Source organism: Octopus bimaculoides, chromosome 6 (assembly GCF_046866305.1).
Source record: "Octopus bimaculoides isolate indiv1 chromosome 6, ASM4686630v1, whole genome shotgun sequence".
In the NCBI taxonomy this organism is placed as follows: Eukaryota; Metazoa; Mollusca; class Cephalopoda; order Octopoda; family Octopodidae; genus Octopus; species Octopus bimaculoides.
In genome coordinates, this window is record NC_142933.1 from 82,682,207 (window position 1) to 82,706,837 (window position 24,631).

Consider the following 24,631-nt stretch of genomic DNA (forward strand, 5'->3'; position numbering starts at 1 on the left):
GTGCACATCGTTTTTCTCTGACTAAGAAGATAGCTACAAGTAAAACAGAAATAAAATAGAAAAATAAAATCTATTGCAATTTCACATTACTAACCAGCCTACAGTGGCATAAATTAATATATCAACAAACGAAAAGTTTAGGATTTGTAGTAATTAAAGTTTTATATTACCTTTGAGAAATTTTGTTGGTTAGTCGCAATATGTATGACTAATGAAGTGGTTAGTCATTTACATAGCAAAGAAGAAAAGCAAAATGTTTCGTCAGAGTCCATGTTCAATTAAGTCATTACTAGTCACTTCTGTGGGTTTTAACAGATTACTAATGCTAACAAAATAGCACCATACACCATTTATTTAATATTTAATTATATTTTTCTTTATTTTCTTGTTCATGGCTTTTGTTTCTTGTTTTGTCTTCATATTTCTGTGATTTGTGTTTCTGCGTGTATGCATAATACATACTTATATCCATATACATATATACACACGTACAACCGAGTTTACAAGTTCACTTCATAATAATAAGTACCCGGGGCATTTTGTGTATGTGTCTTTTACTTTAACCTTGTGAGGGAAATGGACAAGCGGAAATTGTATCGAAGCTCGTCCGGTTGATTCTATCTGTAATTCAAAGCTTCGACCTTGTCAGAGTTGTATAGATTTGACTCTATCAGAACTATATTAAGGATACATGAGTCTGCAGAATACTCAGCCACTTACACGCTAATTTAATGCGTTATTAGCTCAGTTGATCGAACGACTGGATGCTAGCATGTCGCCCTCAATGATAGTTTCCATTATTCATACATGCGCACGCATATGTATGTATATCATTTTTTTAAACGAATAAGAAGTAAAAGAAAAGAACTCACAGGGACTTGTGACATGAATTTAGATATTAAAGAAGTCAATAGGGAATTTGCCGGAAGTTGTGTACAATAAATTCCTAATGTATTAAAACTTGCCTCGCCGATGGATCGATGATCAAAGCAAATACAGTGAGGTATTCTTTTCAACGTTCACACTACTCTGTTTATTCCCTGCCTTAACAATAACAATAACATCATCAGCGCCCAAAAGATTTGAGATTCTTTATGAAGTAATGAACTGCATATCTAGATGAGGAAACCCGAGTTACAGTTACATTAATGTATGAATGGAGTGGATCAACGTGAAAAGAATTGTCTTGTTCGGTGACACAACATGCCGCATGGCCCAGAAATTATGATCTCGACATTATGATCCTAGACATCTTGTTCATGAACGCTCTATCTACGAAGCCATGCACGACTTACACATGTTTAATATAACCAAAACAGGGATTTTGCATTATAGCAAAAAAAGCCTCAGTATTACTATTAACAGAGCCGTGTGTGGATTGTGTGGATTGGAAAAATGTAGAGAGCGCCTAACAAAATATCTGAACAGCAACGCATATTTGATCAGAGATATGATAAGCTGTATCAACAACAGTATCACAATTGTTAAATGGGCGCGACATTTTCCTCTCACCTTTCACAAAAATCTGGGAGGAATACTAGAAGATGGCGTCAAAATCGTTGGCACCACGTGACAGTATTTACTTACGAACCTTTACTTTGTGAGTTCACTTCCGGCCAGGGTTAACAACATTGTCTTTTGTTCTTCTAGAATCAATAAAATAAAATGCCACTGAAGTATTGTGTCCGATTTAATCGATTTTGCCTTTCCCGTCACCCTCACAAAATAAGGGGTCTTATCTAATGCTCATGTAAAAAATCCATTTTCTAATTAAGAGATTTACATAGTTTCCTAGAGCATCGACACTTTTGGTTGTTATTGTTGTTTAGACCGAAATCAGTTAAGAGCACCTCATCTTTCTCTCGCGCATGACAATGTTTGAAACTTACACAGACCAAAATAGTCCTCAATTATTGAAGAGAGAGGGGTGTAAATTTGGGTAAGTTTTGGCTGGTATTTCTAGCAGGTCGATAAACCACTCAGGGACTTAACATGGTTTCTATTTTACTTGCAACACTTGCTTCAGCAGTCTCAACTGATGTTGTTGCTATTGTTGTTGCAATTGTTATCGTTGTAGTTGTTGTTGCGATTGCTGCTCTTCTTGTATAGCTTCAGGTCAACCTCAGTCGAGCAATCCATTCTTTTATATTTTACTTGTTTCAGCCATTAGACTGAGGCCATGCTGGGGGCACCGCCTTGAAGAAATCGTAGTCGAATGAATCGACTCCATTACTTATTCCATCGGTGTCTTTTGCCGTGCCGCTAATTTACGGGGACGCAATCACACCAACGCTGGTTGTCCGTTTTAAATATACAACGAAGCACATTGGATAATGTAATTCTGTTCACCGCTTAAAAGACGGACGAGATGCGCAAGGCTACGATTACGATGACTTTGATCAGAGGTTGTTTGCTTGACCAGGGTTGTTGTTGGCACTCCGTCGCTTACGACGTCGAGGGTTCCAGTTGATCCGATCAACGGAACAGCTTGCTCATGAAATTAACGTGCATGTAGCTGAGCACTCCACAGACACGTGTACCCTTAACGTAGTTCTCTGGGATATTCAGCGTGACACAGTGTGACAAGGCTGACCCTTTGAATTACAGGCACAACAGAAACAGGAAGTAAGAGTGAGAGAAAGTTGTGGTGAAAGAGTACAGCAGGGTTCGCCACTATCCCCTGCCGGAGCCTCGTAGAGCTTTAAGTGTTTTCGCTCAATAAACACTCACAACGACCGGTCTGGGAATCGAAACCGCGATCCTATGACCGCGAGTCCGCTGCTCTAACCACTGGGCCATTGCGCCTCCACTAACTAGGGTTGAAGACGACGACAATATCACCATCAGCATCACCTCCTCAATCTCTTCTTCCTTCCAATTCTCCTCTCCTTGATCTTTCTCCTCATCTCTTTTCTCCAGCTGTACACTCAGAGACATTCTGACTTAGCTGATATACTATGTGTACGAGTATATAAGACTGTGTACTCGTAGATTTGGCAATTCGGTGTAAAATAAATAAATAAATAAATAGATAGATAAATGAATAAATAAAAGACTGTATTTATAAAACAAATTATGCGTCTGTGAGTATTAAAAACTGTGCAAAGTATTGGCATAGCTGTGTGGTAAGAAGTTCGCTTCCCAACCACATGATTCCGAGTTCAGTCCACTGAACCCGGAATCATGTGGTTGAACCCGGAATCAAGTGTCTTCTACTATAGCCTCGCATAGACCAAAGTTTTGTGAGTGGATTTGGCAGACGGAATCTGAAAGAAGTCCTGTGTATTTGTCATCTCACCGCTGCTTGACGATCGGCGTTGGTTTGTTTAAGTGACCGTAATTTTAAGAAGATACAGAGGGTTAAAGTTTTTACCCAGTTACAAAACAGGATTTGGAAGCTGTCATTTTGTGCCTGACTGTAATCGTAAGACGACTAAAAACAATATCAACATTGCGACGATAGCATGTGTTATAAGCATTTAATAAGCGAAAAATGACCAAAAAAGAAAACGGGAACAAAATTGAAGAAATTGAAAAGTATTAGCCAAACAGAAAGGACTCGTACCAGTTTAATACTGGGGTCGATGTAATCGACAAAACCCCTTCTCCACAAATTACAGGCCTTGTGTCAAAATTTGAAAGCAATATTTGAAGCTGGTAGATTCAGATGGTCATGTTGGTAAACAAGAGAGTTTGAAGCTCAGACAGCGAAGTGGCAGTTGTGTTTGGCACTCTGTCCGTTGCGACGACGAAGGTTCCAATTAATCCGATCAACAGAACAGCCTGCTCGCGAAATTAACGTTCCAGTGGCTGAGCACTCCACAGACATGCGTACCCTTAACGTAGTTCTAATGGAGATTCGGCACGACACAAGAATAGACAAGGCCGGCCCTTTGAATAACAGATATAACTCATTTTTGTCGGCTAAGTGGATTAGAGTAACGTGAAATAAAGTGTCTTGCTCAAGAACACGACGCGCCACCGGGAATCGAATTCTCGACCTTCCAATCGTCAGCCGATTACCCTAACCACTAAGCCACGCGCCTTCACCAAATCTCTTTTACTTAGAATATTTCAACACTCCCACCCTTTTAATGTACATATAGGCCTGGGTAATTTAGTTCCGGTTACTGGTTTGCCGCGTGTGACTACTTACAATAGCACCACCCTACTATAAACGGATGCCATAAGGATAGGTATTCAGTTATGCATATTTATTCCCACTGCGAAATCTATTATTTTAGTTGATATTGTAGTTGTTACTCTTATTGTCGTTGTTAATGGAACTGTGAGTAATAACGAGATTTATCTTAATGTTACACGTAGTTGATGCGTTCTGGGTTCAAATTCCGCCGAGGTTAACGTTGCTTTTCATCCTTTGGGGTCAATAACATAAGCACCAGTTGAGGAGTGGGAACGATGTAATCGGTTTACCTATCAGTCCCGAAATTGCTGGCTTTGTGCTAGAATTTGAAACCAGTATTTCAGGTTTCTTTTTTTTAAAGTTAAGCTTGCAATGCAACCACGTGGTATTCATTTCAGTCCCACGGCACAGCAACCTTGGGCATGTACCTTCTACTATAGCCTTCGGACGACAAATGCCATGTGAAGGAATATGGAAATCCGTCGTGTGCGTGTGTGAGTGTGCGTGCGTGCATACATGAAGAGTGGAGTTAACGCTTATTCATATAATGCTTATTATTTCGACAACTTGAAGTGACGTATCGCATATCATGTTTACAGACCCTGATGAAAACGGTTCATTCTTGCGTATTATATAATTTATATTACATAATAGTCTCAGCAATTTTTTTTTTTCAGAACCGATTAAATGAAGTGACTACGACAGAAGTAAACTTTACGAATTTTCTGTTTGTTCGAAGTATTTCAGTTGATTCGATCAACCGAACAGCCTGCTCGTGAACTTCACGTGTAAGGTTCCCAGCACATCACAGACACGTGTACCCTTAAGGTAGGGAGATTCAGATTGACACAGAATGTGATAAACTCATTTTTGCTAGCTGAGTGAACTGGAGCAACGGGAAATAAAGTCCCTTGCTCAATGCTGGGAATCGAATTTATGATCTTACAATCGTGCGCTGAATACACTAACCACTAAAATACGCACCTTTACGCATATGTATGTACGTGTTTGTGTGTGTGTATATACATACATACATACATACATACACACACGCGCGCATATATATAACTATTATCTAAAACTTTACTGCTATTTTCTTTCGCCCTTTCAAAGCCTAGCCAGGCTCATGGGCCCGGTTTCTCGGTTTCTATGGCGTATGTGTTCCCCCCAGCTGGACGGGACGCCAGGAAGAAAGAGTGAAAGTTGGGGCGAAAGAGTACAACAGGGGTCACCACCATCCCCTGCCGGAGCCTCGTGGAGCTTAGGTGTTTTCGCTCAATAAACACTCACAACGCCCGGTCTGGGGATCCTTCGACCGCGAGTTCGCTGCCCTAACCACTGGGCCGTTGCGCCTCCATACTGCTAGTTTTATTCACTTGTTATTTACGCTCTATTTCGAAGTGTGTGCCCTACTTTAAGAAACACTAACCTAAAGGTTGTTCTGAAATATGTATAACTTTCTACCAGGGATTTTGTATTGGACTTGGAAGTAGATTGTAGAACAATGACCTTGCAATCTTCAGAGAGATGCAAAGAACATTACATCACGTTTGTATGGCAGAAGTAGGTACATAGAGAAATATCAAAATTGAGAGTAAATAATATATCCTCAGAAATGAGATGGGTAATAGTTACTATATCTTATTTGGTGAGAAGACTGTATGGCTAACAGAGATGGGGGGGGGGGGTCCTTGATATTTCCTGGTAACCTCCATGCTGCTTGACACTGAGGAGCAGTTCTGTCGAAGAATGCAGAAACCTTTATGATAATCTAGTTGACAGCAGATGAAGGGACAGCCCAATACTGTCAGCTGTGTATGTGTATGCTCTCTTGTGTGCATGTGTGTGTGTGTATGTGTGTTCTTTTACTTGTTTCAGTCTATATGTGCGTACGTTTGCTGTTTATAATGAAGGAGAGGAAGAAAAAGTACTCAATACCTGGTGTGCAATGTAACTGTATTTGTTCGGTTGATGTCTTGTGTCGTTACCTGAAGTTTCCTAAATGTTTGTGGCCGTCTGATTGATCGAATATTCGCGAAACTTGATGTAACGGGAGAGAGCACCAGTCGAGTATGCAGTGTGGATGAGCGCGTGCGTGAGAAAGAGAGAGATGGGGGAGAGAGTGGGAAGAGTAGTAGAGTGGAGAAGAGAAAAGGTGAGAGAGGGAGAGAGAGAGAAGAAAGTGTAAAAGAAACGAGATAGTTTCAGACTTACTAATTGAGAGAAAGAAAGCGAAAGAGGGAGAGAATTACAAAGCATGGGGGGAGGTGTTTTTTTTTGTTTCTTCTTTGTCTCGACAGATAAAGTGAAGATGTTTCGCGCGCCTCTGCAAAACACGCTTTGTTCAGGTTATGTCTTTAAACGGTCGAATGTAATTCGGAGGAAATTCTCCGCTACTTTTAGCGAGTCGAGCGTGTCTGGTTATACACAAACGCGCGGAGATGTCCCCTCTCCGTGCGTTTGTGTATAACCACACTCTACTTGTGTGTGCGCTCACTTAAGTGAAAGACGGTTGAAATATTATCAATGAGAGAGAACGAAAGAGATAAGTATAGAGTATGAGAGATAGAAAGAAAAGTAGATTGTGTGTGAGGGATAGAGAGAGAGAGAAAGGGAAAGAAGACGAGCGATATAGGGATAAGGAGAAAGAAAGAGATACATAGAGAGAAATAGCGAAAAAGAAAGAGATTATTAGATAAGGAAGGATATAGATTGGGAGTAATGGACAAAGAGAAAGAGAGATATATTGAGAGCGAGAGAGAGAGAGAGAGAGAGAGATAGAGAAAGAAAAAGAGTCATAGCTAGAGAGGAAAAGCGAGATCGATAGAGAGAAACAAAGAAAGAGATACTTTGAGAGAAATTATGTAAAAGAAAGAGAAATAAAGAACGTGAAAGCGAAAGAGAGAGATATATAGAGAGACAGAAAAGGAAAAAATAGATATATAGAAAAAGAGATAGAGAAAAACAGAGAAAGAGGAAAAGATATATATATGTATATATAGGAGAAAAGAAATCTGTAGTAAGGGGCAGAATATAAATAGAGGAGGATATTATGTCTGTGTGTATATATTGTGTATATTTATGTCTATATACAATCGAGAGAGAGAGAGAGAGAAAGAGAGAGAGAGTGAATGGGGGATTGAAAGAAAACGTTGCGTGCCTCTGTATACGAGCGTAAAAAAATAAGCAGAAATAGATAGATTGCATGCGTGCGAACGTGTGTGCACGCAGAGCCTAAGACATCAAAACGAAACAAGAGTTCAAGCAAGTGTGAGATGTTAGTGTACGTGTGTGTACGTGTGTGTGTGTGTGTGTGTGTGTGTGTGTGTGTGTGTGTGAAAGAAGCGCTGAAGGTGGCAGAGGGCGGGAAAGAAATTCATGTATGTGTATGTGTGTGTATGAGAGATGTCTTCGAGTGAGGTTGTGAATTATGTGACGGAGCCGTATGTATGTGATGTATGTGTATGAGAACACACACACATACACACATACACACGCGTGCGTGAGCGTGTTAAAGAGTACGAGAGAGAAAGAAAGAAAGACATATAAATTAGAGGGAAAGAGAGAAAAAAAGAGAGACAGATAGAAATAGGATAAGTGGGAGAGATACATGCTTGAAGAGAAAGATGCGTGTATGTATGTATATCTGTAAACGAGAAAGGAGGGGAAGAAAAGGATAGAAAAGAGCAAATACTATATAATAATGTGTAATACTATATAATACTATATAAGCGAGTACGAAACAGGCAGATAGATAGATAGATAGGTAGGTAGATAGATAGACAGGCAGATAGATAGATAGACAGACAAACAGACAGATAGAGAGAGAGAGAAAGATATATATATATATATATATATAGAGAGAGAGAGAGAGAGATAGATATAGATAGATAGATAGATAGATAGATAGATAGATAGATAGATAGATAGGTAGGTAGGTAGGTAGATAGATAGATAGATAGATAGATGGATAGATAGAAAGCAATATGAGAGAGGCCATGCATGTCAGTAGTATTTATCGACTTTGATTTTACAACCGTGACCATCCAAACTAATAAATAAATAAATAAAGAAAGAAAGAAAGAAAGAAATAAATAAAGACAGAAAGAAAGTGCCAAGAGGTAGAATTGCAGGTTTAGAACGTCCACATCAGCAGTTGCTTAATGAGACTATCTAACACTCAGAGCTGTAAGAAGTTTAAGGTGCTTCCCCCCTCTTCCTCCTTCACCTAAAAACGAAGCAAGCCGTGCTTTCTTATTTCTTAGTTGTTCCTTTCTATTTCTTTTGCACATACACTCTATCTTCCCCTCGCCTTCCCACACTCACTCTCTGCATATATATATATATATATATATATATATATATATATATATATATATATATATATATATATATATATATATATATGTATGTATGTATGTATGTATGTATGTATGTAGTCTTACCTCTCCTCTTTTATATTTTCATATTCCGGATTATAGTTGCTATACTACCTTTCTGTTTTTCTTTCTCTCTTCTCTTATAGTCTTTCGATTTAAATATATAATTTAGCTTTATTTCGTTTTGAACCATATATGTATAAAAAAACGTCACTATCTTTACGCACATGATTTTCTTTATGTATGTATGTATGTACGTGTGTATACACATGCATACACATATGCTCACATACAAGTTTTTTTTCAAGTTTTTTTCACTCACGTTTCTGCTTCATCTGCTGTGTCGAACATACGCACATATGCGCACGCACACACGCATATATTCACAAACACGCACACACATACACACATACACACACCTTTTCTGCTTGTTTGATGAATAAAAACTAATTTAACTTCGTTAACATTCATACACTATCATACATTCAAACACACATGTACATTACACGTACATGCAGCCTTGCATATATATATATATATATACAAAAATCAAAAGAGAGAAAAACAGAAAGAAGAAAGCGAGCGAGAGAGAGAGAGAGAGAGAGAGAGAGAGAGAGAGAGAGAGAGAGAGAGAGAGAGAGAGAGAGAAGATAGATAGAAAGAACGAAATTCGAAAGTGTATAGATATGTATACATATGTATAAATAAAGTTCTGTTTTTATAATGGAAAACCGGCAGAAATAAAAACAAGAAATACGGACAGCTGTCCATCCATATACAGTAATAATAGAGCGGTAATAGGTACGTATGTACAACTTATACATACATACATACATGGGGAACGGCATCAATGTTACACCGCTTCGTTTAACCTTCCCCCTAAAAATACGAGGATTTGGAAATCACCTATACACAGTTCAAAATCTTTTGATACAACTGTTTTCGCTCTTTCTCTTCTATCTATCTATCTATCTATCTCTGGTAACATATTTTCTCTCATTTTTTCTATCTTTCTCTCTCAGTCAATATTCCTCAAGCTTGCTATTACCTCTATCTCTTCCCCCACCATATATATATATATATATATATATATATATATATATATATATATATATATATATATATGTGTGTATAATGTATGTATGTATGTTTGTGTGTATCTTCTGTTTTCTGTCAAACTTGCTGAAAATGAACAGAGAGCATACGATGCGCAACTCATCACACTTACCGAGCTAACTTATAAGTTAACCTTCCATATAATAATAATAATTATTATTATTATAGACACCACTACCACCACCACCTCTACTACTACTACTACTACTACTACTAACATTGCCACTCTACTGATATAACCACCACCGTCGCCGCCCTCTCTTATTAAATCTTACATATTCAATATCATTCATTCACGTAGATACGCTCACATCGGACAGAGGAATCGCTCACACACATATACTCCTCTTACTTTCACTCACATACCGCCTGCTCCTCCTTCCCCTCCTCCTCCTCTCTCTTTCCTTTACTTGTCTCATACAATCTTCATTCGAACTTCATTAAAACCTCCCTTTCTCTAATCATTCTCTCACACTTTTCCCCCCACTCTCTCTGACAGTTTCTATCTATTTTTCCGCCCTCCCTCTCCTTCTCTCATACTGTTTTAATCTGTTTCCCTCCCCTTCTCACACTCTATACACATACTTTCATACCTCCTATCTCTTTTCCAGTCATATAACATTTACACCGATATATATACACATAAACACACATACTCACACACACGCACACGTATATACACTCATACAGCTAGAGCGATATAGTGTGCACACGTACTATAGTCAACTTCACGTCGACCAAAAATATTTATTTATATATTTCATTTTCCATTTTTAAAAAATATTTTTTATTTTGCTTTCCACTTCTTACTATTTCTTGCTATTGTAAACACTGTTTCGGGTTTTTTCATACTTACTACATGCACTGTCCTGAGAGGCCTATTACCTTCGTCTTGATTGAAACTTTAACCGAATAATAATTCAAGGTAAGTGAAAAGCACTGGTTATATATACATATATGCTGATCTATCTATCTATCTATCTATCTATCTATCTATCTATATGTACAACTTTTCAGCTTTCTAGTTGCGTATGAAATTAGGAATTTGTATATATATATATATATATATATATATTGTATGTTTGTATTCAATTCTGGTGTCTTTAACTTTTGAAGAAAAGCATGCATATTTATTGCATTCTTTACAATATGAACAGCTGTTCAAATTTTGTATGAGGGTGGGGAGCAAATGAGATCATGTGGCACTCATGCCTTTTTCCCCAGAAACTTTATACGGATCACTAAGTGAAATATCTACAATTTCCAAATCGAAACCGAATTGCGGGCTCTGTTCGCAGGGGGAGCGTTCGTCCTCACCGGGTCCTTTGTTAATTACATCCAGTTGCTACACAAGTCCTTAGATATGTAGTTATTTTAACCACAGATCGAACAGACTGACTAATAATCTAAGAGTTCCAGCCATACACCACATATTTCAGTCAGTGTTTTATCGAACATTGTGTCTAAGTCTACCAATGAACCCTTAATTTTTAAAGGACAGTAAAGGTGTGATTTGAAAAATATACAAGTGCTGTTTAGCTCATTCGCTGGATATTTAGAAAAGTGAATATATTGAGAAGGATAAGGTGAAGATGATTATGTATGGAGTACACGCATGTTCTAAGGTGATTAAAGCGTAAGGTGTAACGAAATAGCGACAGTGCTAGAATCGAAACTTAGTCGCAGATTCCGCTTGCTGGGTGATTATATTTACGACTGTACATGTTTAATACCAAATATTTGCGTGAAAATTGTCGTGGTGGTGGACATAATCTGTGGAACATCGCCCAAAATGTTTTACGGATAGATTACTAACAGCCTATCATTTAGTGTTCGGAGTTCAAATATCCTTCCAGTATCGATAAAATTCGATACTAGTTGTAAAAATGACTGAAGGTGATTGATTAATAATTAGACTGTACATCTCGTCTTGCTAACACCTAACCTTACAACATTTTGTACCTTGTTTAGAACATTTTAAACATTAGTTGTACTGGTGGCAGTAATATTTGTGATCGGCCCCATCAACAAAACAAATACAGCGACATGATCAATGCTTAAAGTTTATCCACTTTTCGAAAACTTTTTTTTTTTACTCTCTCTCTTTGTCTAAATGCATGCAACTTGTGTATAAATAATTTGACTGTTTCCTTGTACAATAATACTACACAGACGTGAGAGGATATGGGGAAGGGATCTGAGAACAATTTCTTTCATCAAGAGGTATTAAGTTTCTTTCACGCTACGCTTCCCTCCTCGAAACGTTAGTCTTCAATATATATATATATATATATATATATATATATATGATGTGTGTGTGAGTTATACATATATTTTCTGAGACACCATTATCTTCTAAGACCGGAGTTCGATGTACCTCTGCCTCACCTCTTTTGGACAGTGCTGCTGACGTGCATTTACATATATATATATATTTACATATATGTGTGTTTGTATGTGTGAATGTACGTATAAGTATTGAATACACAGATGTAATAATAATGGTTGATAAGAGAGAAAAGCCTACGAAAGTCGCCTTGTTTCTTTAGCTTCTATTTTCAGTAAAGACCCCCCCTCCCCTATACCAACACAATCCCTGCCAAAGATGTAGGTATAGTCACCCTTACCTTTTCTGCATCTTCTCTTTATTCTTACTCCCAGCCCCACACACCAAACACACTCTCTGTCAGAATTCAACACCGCTAACCCACATTGTTTTTATATCATAAGTTCCATCATTATGGAATGTAAACAAGGGTCTTAAAATTGGTTCTCTCTCTCTCTCTCTCTCTCTCTCTCTCTCTCTCTCTCTCTCTCTCTCCATGCCATGCTACGAGCACACACGGCAAGCATACACCATTCCCATTCACAATAACATAGATACGCACATACATGCACGCACGCACACACAGAGCAATATACACATACAAACGGACATATCCGAACACTCAGCAAAGACACAGGAACAGCATAACACCACGCACGAGCCACCGAAATAGCCAGTATCTCATCGCGGTCGTTCGGCCTATCTGCTAGAAATAGCAGTCAAATCTCTCCCTCGAATCTCTCCGTTATACAACAACAAACAAACAAAACAAAACATTATAGTCACGGTTGGAAGGCCTTTGATCATAAATCTGCTCTATCAGGGCTGGCCTGTGGTTAAACAAAATCAACGACGTTTTTCTTTTTCTTTCTATCGCTTTCCTCAAGTCCGCTGCGACGCGATTTCGATTCCTAATTGATTTTAAGTCGTTCTGTTTTCACTCATTGAACTGTAGAGTTGCTGAGGCACCATCTTCAACGGTTTTGGTCGCTCATATCACCCCCCGCCCCACGCCCCCAGTACTTATTTAAGTTTGGTACTTAATTTTATCGATCTCTGTCAAATAGCTGAATAATCATTTTCGTCACAACGCAATTTTTTTTTATACTCTAGTAGTCAATCACATACCCATAGACACACACACACACATATATATATATATATATACATACCACGCTCTGCCCGCCCGCCCGCACAGTTTCCGTTTACTAATTCCATTCATAAGCTATTGATTACTCTGTTCCCCAGTGGAAGTCGCTTGCCCAAGATGCTGCGCCGTAGGTTCGAATCCAGAGCTTAATAATCACACACCTACCTCCCACCCTTTTTTTTTGTTTTCCTAATTAAAATATAAGTGCCTTGAATTCTCAGTTTTTCCATACCTGCATTTGGATAATCTTTTTATCTTTTTCTTTTCACTTCGAAAAATGTTTAGTTATTTAACCCTAGGTCTACTCACCAACCACAGCCAGCCTATGATATTTTCAGACATGTATCCAAGACTTATCCAAATTGTGTCTTCCTTTTTAAGAGAGTTGGATTGTGGTTTAAGGGGATTTTAGCTACTATATCTAGCCGGTCGTGCGACCACTTAGAGTAGCAGTTCCTGATAATTTATTATCACAGCCTAGTTTGGTAAGTCCAATATTCGGGGTTCAATTCTTTTTTTATGTATATATATATATATAACCCTTTGGGGTACACTTAACATTCGATACTTTTCTTGAGGGGTAGAAAACATTTTTCAATCTTTACAGTATATCTTGTATATTAGGTGTTCGTAGACTCTGATACTGTACCGAAGAATTGGGCCCCACTCACATCGAAATAGGACGAAGTTATATTATTCATGAGCCCTCAAGGCCCCGATGCTACGTCACCCTCATAACACCAGCCGTTAAATGACACTGGCAGCGCCTCGAAGAGCGTGTTTCAACCGATATATCGGGCAGGGATCATTAGTGCCGAAAGGGTTCTGGGAAAATATGTCGAGCCCCTTTCGAGAAGAAATCCCTTCAATTTTAAAATAACCCTCGAAAGCCCGAAAACAGTAGGCACTGGTTGTAACCTTTCTGTAGTCAACAATTTGTTTTTTATTAGTTTACATGTTTCGGTCACTGTAGTACCGTATTGAAGGTTATAGTCCATATAATCGACCCCCAATCCTTAAATGTCGGTGCTTATTCTATCAGCCTCTTTTTTGCCAAACCGATAAGTTATAGGGACATAAACAAAGCAACACCAGTTGTCAAGCACTGAAAGAAACACACACACAGACACACACACACGATGCGTTTCTGCCAATTATCCGTCTACCAAATTCATAGATAAGGCAGTGGTTAGTCTGAGGCCCTGGAAAACACTTGCTCGTTATGGCTGCGTATTGGGACTGAACCCGCGACCACGTGGTGGTGAAACGAACTTCTTAAACGTGCCATTTGAATAACTTATGAAGATTTTATAGTTTAACAAAAATTTCAAATGTCAATTTCTTTTCTTTTTTTGGGACCCTTTCTGATTTATACAGTGATGCAAAATTGGGTCGCGACCCCTAAATATGGGAACTGCTGACGTATAAGTTTGAATCGTTAGTGTTGTGAAAACTAGGATAGAGGAGGTACGGTAACCGTCGTGGTGGTCATACATATCAACAGTTCTTATATAATTTTGTGTTAATGAATAAACTTCTACATCAGTCATGAGCAAACTGCGGCCCGCGGGACTTTCCCAATTGCACACCAACGAAAAGTTACCTTGAACTTTTTTGTAATGCGACCCTACTGATGATGAACCAGTTCTCATGCGGCCCCCTTCTCGAGAAAAGGTTCCCTATGCCTGCTCTACATAGTCTCTCAATATGCTTGAAATAGCAGCCAAATCTCCCTCAAATCATAACCATTAAATAATATGGCCCTAAATATAGTTTGTATGAGAAATAAAATCAAATCCCCAAACCAACAGATTGGTCACTCACAGCGTGGTAGTCTTTTCTTCATAAGTCTCCGGGGTTGAGAGGTAAACTGGGGCTTAAACCAAAACAAAAAAAAAAACTGTAATATCTTTCGTGAAGTTTAACATTATATATGTGTGTAAATTATAGATAGATAGTGAGGGTGGTAGATGGATGATATATATATATTGCTATGTGTTCACATCAAACACGCAACGTATTTGGTTTCTAACAGACTTTTAAGTGACCTGACCAGAAAGAGTGCTTGCTAGAAAAAGTAGCCAAATCTCCCACAAATCACATTATATACCCGTCTTAAGTAAGGTTAAGACTCTTTGGTAACGCCGGATACTCCTTGATCTGGGCTTAACATTTTTTTTCTCTTTTCTTTCATTTTTTTAGAATATGCTATGTCACGTCACCGAAGACTTGGCATTTGAATTCGTCTGTGCCTTTGGTAATTAAGTCTAAATCTCTGCTTGTAATTAGGGTAAAGACGGTATTTTCTAAAACAACAAAACATGGTATTTCGAGTGAGAGGCAATAAACGTGTGTGAGTGTGTGTGTGTGAGAAAATTCCATTCTCACACACACCCACATACATATATTTAATTCCTAAGTAAAGAAAAACTTGAATACCGAGAAAAAAAAAATACATGAAATGAAAACAAAAGAAAAATTGGTGTGGTTCTTTTTTTTTTCTCTTACTTTTCCCGGAAGCTTGCGAAAATTCCTTCTCTTTAAAAGTGAAGTCGTGTCTCTAAACTACAAGCTACGTCTAGACCTGCACCCATCCCTTCCTTCACACCTGTATCTACTACTTAGCTTGTCTCATTAGTAATCACCTGCTGCCAAACAATACCTTACTTTTATGTTCAGGTGGTGTAAAGTAGACCAAAGAAGCGTCGTTGTGGATTCCGCTTCGCTTACATAAAGATCACTTAAATTGCCTCACATACACATTACTGTAATGCAGGTGAGGGGAGCTGCGACGTGGTCACTTTGTTTGCTAGAAATAGTTAGCTAAATCTCTTTCTCAAATCCCAAGTCCTACCTTAAAAAATAGACAGGACAAATTAGATCATGTACCCTAAGGAACGAATGTGACCTAGTGGTTGGAGCCGTGAAGCTGCAGGTTCGTTCTTAAGACAGCGATCGCTCGATTTGAAAGAAATAGCAAGCTAAATCTCTTTCTCAGATTACAAACCCTACTTTAAAAAAGGAAAGGGTAAGTTAGATAAATGCACTTTAAGGAAAGAATATGGCCTAGTGGTTAGGGCCGTTTGGTTATGATCAAAATAGCTGGAGGTTCGATTTTTGAGCATGTGGCGCAGTCTTTTTTTTTTTTTTAAGTTACTCCAGTCTACTTACTCTCATATTCCTCCAGCTGCCATATTCTCGATGTTCCTCTATGGCTGTGGTTTTCAACCATTTTTTTTTGCCTATGGACCCCTCTGATTCATATTTTCTCTGGTGGGGCCTCCATAGCCATTCGATGTTTAAAAAAATCCTCTTATATTTTTATAATGGAATATTATTAGCAATTGTTTATAAAAAATGCTAAAATATTTGGTGTATTGTAAAAGTATAAGTAATTTATTGCTCATAAATTTTAACAACAAAATCTTATATGGACCCCCAAGGGTCGTATGGGTCCCGGTTGAGAATCACTGCTCTGGGTCAAGACTGGGAGGTCTGAGGAGGTGTCAGTCTGTTCGAGACTACATGGGCACCTAAAACAGCGAATTCATAGCGTTTCTTATTTCTTTATTACCCACAAGGGCCTAAACATAGAGGGGACAAACAAGGACAGACAAAGGGATTAAGTCGACCCAGTGTGTAACTGGTACTTAATTTATCGACCCCGAAAGGATGAAAGGCAAAATCGACCTCGGTGGAATTTGAACTCAGAACGTAACAGCAGACGAAATACCACTAAGCATTTCGCCCGGCGTGCTAACGTTTCTGCTAAGCTCGTCATAGCGTTTCTACCAACCGAATCATATACTCGCTTGTAAGTGACGACTGTGTTTTGTTATTTTTAGATATCTTTAAAAGAGACGATATGGTTACACCTGAAATGACTGTGACCATAGTAGTCTCTTTGATCAAAGCTGACTTGAGGGTTAAACTACAACGACACAATCAGTACACAGTAACATATATACTGTTTTCAAATTCTGGAGCAAGGCCAGGAATTTGGGGGGAAGGGGTTAAGTTGATTATATTGACCCCAGTGCAGAACTGGTACTTCTTTGATTAACTAAAAAAAAAAAAAAATGAAAGACAAAAATCAACCTGGGCGGAATTTAAACGCAGTTTTTAGAAATGGACGAAATGCACAGAGCTTCGAAAAAGTTGGTATTTACTTGCCAGCCCCTGTATTTAGTCACGTCCAGCTTTATGTGACCTTAAGTCGTATAAGAAGAAAGGAAAACTTAAAAATTCTTTTGAAGGAAACAAGCAATGAAGATGTTAGTTGCGAGTAGAATTTTTTCGCAAAAGATTTGGTAATAAAATAATTATTAAACTAAAAATTTGGTTTTGTACCTTATTTGTAAATAAGATACTACAATTAACCGTCATTTTTGACGACACGGGGCTTGCTAGTGTATACATATTATGTGTAGTGTGTGTTCATGTGCTGCTAGCTACGCAGATATCAACAAGTTAATTCAAAACGCTAATTTCATAATAAATAAGTAAATAAGTAATATACGTAAAATTCTCATCGAACCATGTCTGCAAATCCCGTTTAAATTACTGATCGTAACAGTTTGACGTCATTCGTAATTGACACTTGAGTGATTGCTCGTAATCTTTATCTCGGCCGAACACCATCAGTGAGAACATCGTTAATCGTAAAAACCAAGGACTCTGATGCAGATAGCAGATACGCAGCGTCTGAGAAGGGCCCTGAACTGATGCTGCTCTTTCTCTGTTAACACTGGCTATAAAAAAAAAAGAAGACAAAATAAATAAATGAAGCAAGGATAAACATCATATCCCGGCGATCTTACGGTACGAGTCCAAAATATCGGCCTTTTCCGTAAAAAGTGTCTTCGGCGATCTTTACCAAAGATCGACCTTTTCCGTAAAAAGTGTTGGAGAGAAACAGGGAAACGATGTCATAAAAGCGAAAGAGATATAGAGAGCGCCATTTCTCTTGAAGGGTTTAGGGTTAGGCTTAGGGTTAGGGTTTGGGTTTTAGGGTTTGGGTTAGGGAATTCCGTCCCTAACCGTAGCCATAACCCTAACCCTAAACACTAACCCTAACCCTGACACTAAAATCCTACCCTAACACCGTAGTGAAGATCGTGCGGTTGTTATGGACAAGGCCCGATCTTTGGTAAAGATCGCCGAAGACACTTTTTACGGAAAAGGCCGATATTTAGGACTTGTACCGTAAGATCGCTCATATCCCGTTTCTCTTTGTATTTGACGATCCTGAATTCGTAAGTTGTTCAATCCGTTCCATTCTCGAATTACTTTATTTCAGATATGCTCTCGTATTGATATTCCGATCATGTCTGGTGCCTTGCGTCGTAGCCAGTCAATGTCCTTCTCTGATTGCAGAATACCGAAAGCACAAATTTCCCGCTGGATCAGATATGTCGCGAGTTTCACTGACATTAAGTGTGGAGAACGTTAATAGTGACTTCAGAGTTGCGCTTTGCATTAGCTTCGCCACTGTCAGTCTTTCCCTGTATGTACACGCGCGCGCACACATACATACATACATACATACATACATATATATATATATATATATATATATATATATATATATATATATATATATATATGCGCGAATATGCATACACTGGTTTCATGTGTCACGTTTTGAAACAAGCATTTGAATTTCTCTTCTGTATAGCATAAAATATATTCCGTTGCTTGAACTGTTTGTGTTACTTCTATTTATTTTACCCTCTGCAAAAGATGAATGGTAAAGTTTGGTTTAATCTCCCATGCACATAAGGAATGCTTTGTAGGAATATTAAATCTACCTTCAATACTTCAAATTAGTTGTCAACCTGACAATGCGAAAGGAATCGCCAAAATTAAACACACTTCCAGCAGGTGGGAAATTCTTTTCTACTCTAGGCACAGGGCCCGAAATCTTTGGGAAGGGGGCCAGTCGATTAGATCAACCCTAGTACGCAACTGGTACTTAATTTATCGACCCCGAAAGGATGAAAGGCAAAGTCACCTCGGCGAAATTTCAACTCAGAACGTAAAGACAACCCTGCCAACACACCGTGTTTATTTTCCATCACCTTACATTTCATCTAGCTATTGGTGATACCAAGTCATCTGCAGACGTTTAATTTAAAACCAAAATTTCTCACTCATTTCATTCCTCCTTTATTATAGATCCAGATTCTTATTACAGATTACGGGTTGCGTGATGGCTTCTGTGCAACAGTAGATTTGCACGTTAAGCCGATAATGCAACAGGGGTTGGGGGTTTCGGAGCAGCATGTCAATTAAAGTGTTTCTATAACGAATGTTGCGCATACTTATTCTGATCTATTATGTGAAAAGTGATATATGGCAAAAGCATAAATCTATGGATTACAGTCATTTCTTATTGTATGTTTTCCAAAGCAGTTATACTTAGATGGCTGCAAGCATATACGTGTGTATAAGAGGTTAGTTTTGCTACCACATGGTTCCAAATCAGATTCCTTTATTTGGAGACTTGGACAAATATCTCCTTCATAGATTCGTGTTGGTTAATAACTTAAATGAAATTCTGTTAACGGAAACTGTGATGGTTGTGTGTGCTTGTGTGCGTGGTGTGTGTTATGTATTGTGTGTAGGTATCGATATCGTAGAACATTAATTCTCTAACAGTCAAGTGATGTGAGAACATTTGTATAAATATAAAGCGGTAATTAAAAGAAAGGCACCACAAAAAACCAGAACGCTCTAGCATCCTGATCATGAGGCTGAGATAATCTGGAATATATATATATGAAACAGCTTTTCTTTTAAACATTTTATGTTGAAAATATGACTGTTCTATTTTAATTTTTAAAATTATTTTTTTTTATTCTTGCATTTTTTCTCTTGTGGCCGAATATGTTTTTACAGAAATCTGGAAATGAACTCACGCACACACACACCCTTTACACATCTATACAAGCTTCTTTCAAGTTCCATCTTCCCTAAATCCACTCTCAAACCTTTGAACGGTGATGTATTGGGGAGTTATTTTATGTATCTGTTATCTTTCATTTGTTTCATTCACTTAGTGGACTGCGGCCGTGTTGGGGCACCGCCTTGTAAGGTTTAGTCGAACAAATCGACACTAGTAGATATTTTTTAGAGTCTGGCACTTATTTTATCGGCTTCTTTTACCGAGCTGCTATGTTACGGGAACGACCAGTTGTCATGAGGTGGAGCGGGGACAAGCACACACTTACCTATATATGTATATTCGACAGGCTTCTTTCAGTTTCCATCTACCGAATCCACTCGCAATGCTTTCTTTCATTACACTAGAAGACACTTGCCCAAGGTACCGTACAGTGGGACCGAACCGAGAGTCACACGGCTGGAAAGCAAGCTTCTAAATCACTCATCCCCTTTCAGAATAGAACATTTGTTTGTTCTCAGCACGAAACGAATGGGATTCGTCTTTTATAACCTTTGTCCACCCCCCACCCCCATCTTATCCAGCAGATTGTTATTGTGACTCTTATTGTTGTTTTATTTTATGGTACCCTTAAACATAATTCCTTGTTCGTGTAATAGGAAGTTTTCTTTTTTTCTCGTTTGTAGCTCACAAACTACTTAAACTTAGTTTAAGTATGTAATAAACTCGTTGCGATCACGCACGCGCACACACGTGTCTGCCATTTTTATGTGTGATTCAGAGGAGGACGAGCAGTACCTGTATTAATTTTCTAAGTCCTCCAAGACTGATGGAAATGTATGTATGCGTGTGTGATTCGCCTCAAACCGGACATCTGACCCTAATACATACGACTATGTTGACCACACGTAAAGTACTCAAGATCCAAGTAGTGGTGCTGAACTGAGTGACGCCATTACCCGTGTTTTTTTTTTTTTTGCTTCGGTCAATGATCCACGGCCATGGTGGGGGACTGCCTTGGCGAGTTTCGTCAAACATTACTTATTCGTTTTAAGTTTAGCATTTTTTCCATTGGGGACGTAAACAAACCAACACGTTATCAAGCAGTGGCGGGTGATAGAGCAAAAATAAAACACGTACATACTTATATATACAATGGGATTCCATGTAGTTTCCTTCTACTAAATTCGCTCACAAAACATTGGTTGACCCGGGGCTATAGTAGAAAACACTTGCCCAAGATGATGCGCGGTAGAACTGAACCTGGAATCTCGTGTTTGCGAAGCGAACTTTTTAAGCACAGCTACACACACACTTTTCACTTGTTTCAATCAATGAACTGTGGCCATGCTGGATTATTGCCTTAGATAGATAGATTGATAGATAGATAGATGTGCGTGGGTGGATGTTATAGGACTTTGAAATTTCCAATTGAAATAACTAAGATCTTTTCTTAAATTTGGAATCGGTTGGGTGTGCTGGGGAAAAAAAAATCTCAAGTTGAAATTTGAACTCGGATCATTTTATAATAAGCACTTAGAAAAATGGTTTCTTAATCGATTCTAATTACAAGTTTTATTGAATTTAGGTTAGTTCGTAAATTTCAATTTCGTTTAAAATTGCTTCTGTTTTTAATTTTATTCACTGCAGTCTTTCTTTCTCCACCACTAATAATGGCTCGCTTAGCCAACAAAAAGCAAAAGAAAAAACTTAGATCAATTTAAAATCTAAAACGTTGTTGTCAGGGTGGGAGATTTAGTCGAAGTTTTCAAACCCCTTTATATAATAAAATACTGAATATGTCATTTAAAATATTGTCTCCCACACCTCATCTCCTGGAGGGGCATGTTGTGGAATATAAAAGGGTCGGACAAATTGCCATACTTAATAAAATTAATATGGTTTTTAAATTATCCAAAAACATGGCAAGGAAAGAAGAAATATACGGATGCAAACTCTGATTCATTTTCTCATTAATGTACGAATAGGATAAGGGCCAAAAGAAAAAAAATCCTTAATTTTGGGGGTGGAGAGGAGATACATATCAGTTTGCGAATCGCTTATTTAAAGCGTTTGAATACACTCAGGGCCGTTTTTCAATTTATTTTACTTTCTCTCTGCACAGTTGTCGAGAGCATGCTTCCAATCCATAGTTCGTATCAACGTCTGTGTCTCTCCCTCTCTATACGATTGATCAGCCAAATCTCCCTCACATCATTGTCTATCGTCTTAAAATGTGAAGGGCATACTAGAAAATGTTCTGGATCAGGCATGACAAACTTTTTCGAGAAGCGGGTTTCATAAGACATAGTTCTTCCTCAGGCGAGCCGCACTAAAAAAAGCATTTTAAAATGATTTTTCGTCTGTGTGCCATTCAGAAGGTCCAGCAGACCATACTTCACGTTATTCTAGATATATATATAAAGAATAGGATGGTCGTGTTCGAAACATCACTGTCTATTCGCATCGTGAGTCAGAAAGGGAAAGCTTATCTGGGTCTGAGAGATTGCTCAGTCTACCAGAAACAGCAGTGAAATCCTTGATTGATGTAAATCTGTTTACATTTCAAAGTATAAATGTAAAAGCATTGAGAAATATATAAATTATTTAACGGTATATCTCGAAACGAATAATAACTTGTAATATATTACGTTATGCATTAAGGCGGCGAGCTGGTAGAATCGTTAGCACGCCGGACGAAACGCTTAGCGGCAATTCGTCCGTCTTTACGTCCTAAGTTCAGATACCACCAGGGTTGATTTTGCCTTTCAAACTTTCGGGGTCGATAAAATAATTACCAGTTGAGCACTGGAGTCGATGTAAATGACTTACTCCTCCTTCCAAATTGCTGACTTTGTGCCAAAATTTGAAACCAATATATTAGGTTATACATTTGTACGGAAGATGCATGGTTCACGTCCCGTAAGTAGCTTCTAGCTTTTTTTTCCATCGAAGGTTATTTATTAACCCATTATATTACAAGCTATCAGCTACAGTTGTACTAGTTTCGAGATACGCCGTTAAAAGGATTTAACACGAGAGTGTAGTCGTAGGTGTCTCTAAAAAGTTGTGATGGCCTTGATTGGATTACTTTTGATCATCGGCCTATTGAATTTTGGTTGACTTAGGGTTAAACAACAGCAACAATAACAACAACAACAACAACAACAGGCGATGATATTTTTATTGAGGCCAGTGCCTCTTCAAGTCTTCTGCTCCCACACCACGTTTGTTTTTATTGCTGTGTGGATTCTTTTCATACTTCCATAACTTTTATCAGTTAATCAAATTTAGTGGACCAGATCCATATTAATTAACTGTTTTAAGCAGTTTGCCATGCAGTGAATTTTGGGAGGTTACTCATTCTCCTTTCAAATAATTGAAATCTCTCTCTCTCTCTCTCTCTCTCTCTCTCTCTCTCTCTCTCTCTCTCTCTCTCTCTCTCTCTCTCTCTCATTACCTTCCTTTTCCACCGTCATCACAATCCCTTCTCTTATACACTTTTTTTTTCGTGGATATTCTTCTGTGAATAACGCACATCTTATTTATTAAGGGACTTGTGTTTGTCGTGAATCACATATTTGATTTGTGCCCTAATTAGGGCAGACATATCTGGTTGGTGGCCTATGTACACACCAAACTGAAAAGACAAATTTAAGCATTAAAACAAATGCGCATGCGCACACCATTATCAGCGTGACCAATACCACCATCACTACCACCACTACTGCTGCTGCTACCAACAAGAAATTAGTGTTTACGAAGATGTATGTAAGCGCTCGCCCGAAACGAATTGCGTTCCTGCCAGATAGAATGACTTGCAGTATTTATTTTGGTTGTCTGCGCACTGAGTTCAAATCCCGCCTAGGTCAACTTCGCTTGTCATCCTTTCGGGAGTCGATGGAAATGATTGTATCAATCCTCAAGAGTAGATTAGCAGAATTGTAAGAACGTCGGACACGATGCCATTGCAGTAGTTGTCTCGGTTCTCTGCGTTCTGAGTTTGAATCCCGACATGGTACACATCGGTGATTGACAACCTGTTGCCCAGCTTATCGCCATCACCTGATACAATGGGTACCGTCAGCGGAGTCCACTCTGTTGTATTCGGAAAAAAGGTTTTTAGTTTTAGGATATCTCCTACTCTCCAGTCTTGGAGACCTTGTAACTTGACACTGGGTACTGCCCTCGTTCTTACTGTCATCGTAGCCATTCTGTTATTGTTTAGTTCCAGGACCAAATAGACCTATAATCTAAGCTATTCCAACCATAACCTTTCGCATTTTATGTGCATGAAGCGCTATATCATATGATATGCCCTGTACATTTATCTCTTTGCTTGTCCAGTGTATCACATGTGATATACGGGACATGATTTCCTTGACTTCCATGCATCGTATATGATACATCTTCCCAAATTGTTTTCAACCACCAGAGTAACTTAGAACTTATGATAGGAAAACTTTACATTACTCAGAACATATGAAACAAGGGCGAACTAAAAAGTCTGAAAACAAGCTTTGGCGTTTAGGAAAAACTTACGAAAATGCTTTGGACAGGCAAAAGGGTTAAATAAACCAGGAGATTTAACTGCTATTTCAAATGTTTCGAA

The 24,631-nt window shown here is 38.4% G+C and overlaps 1 protein-coding gene across 1 annotated transcript in view; it reads left to right on the forward strand.

Moving 5' to 3' along the window:
• Positions 1-9,930: 9,930 nt before the first annotated feature.
• LOC106867500 (semaphorin-5A) overlaps positions 9,931-24,631 on the forward strand; it is a 313,387-nt gene continuing 298,686 nt past the window's right edge. Inside the window, exon 1 of the mRNA XM_014912385.3 lies at positions 9,931-10,564. The gene's annotated coding sequence lies outside the window, so the exon portion shown is untranslated. The remainder of the gene's footprint in view (positions 10,565-24,631) is intronic.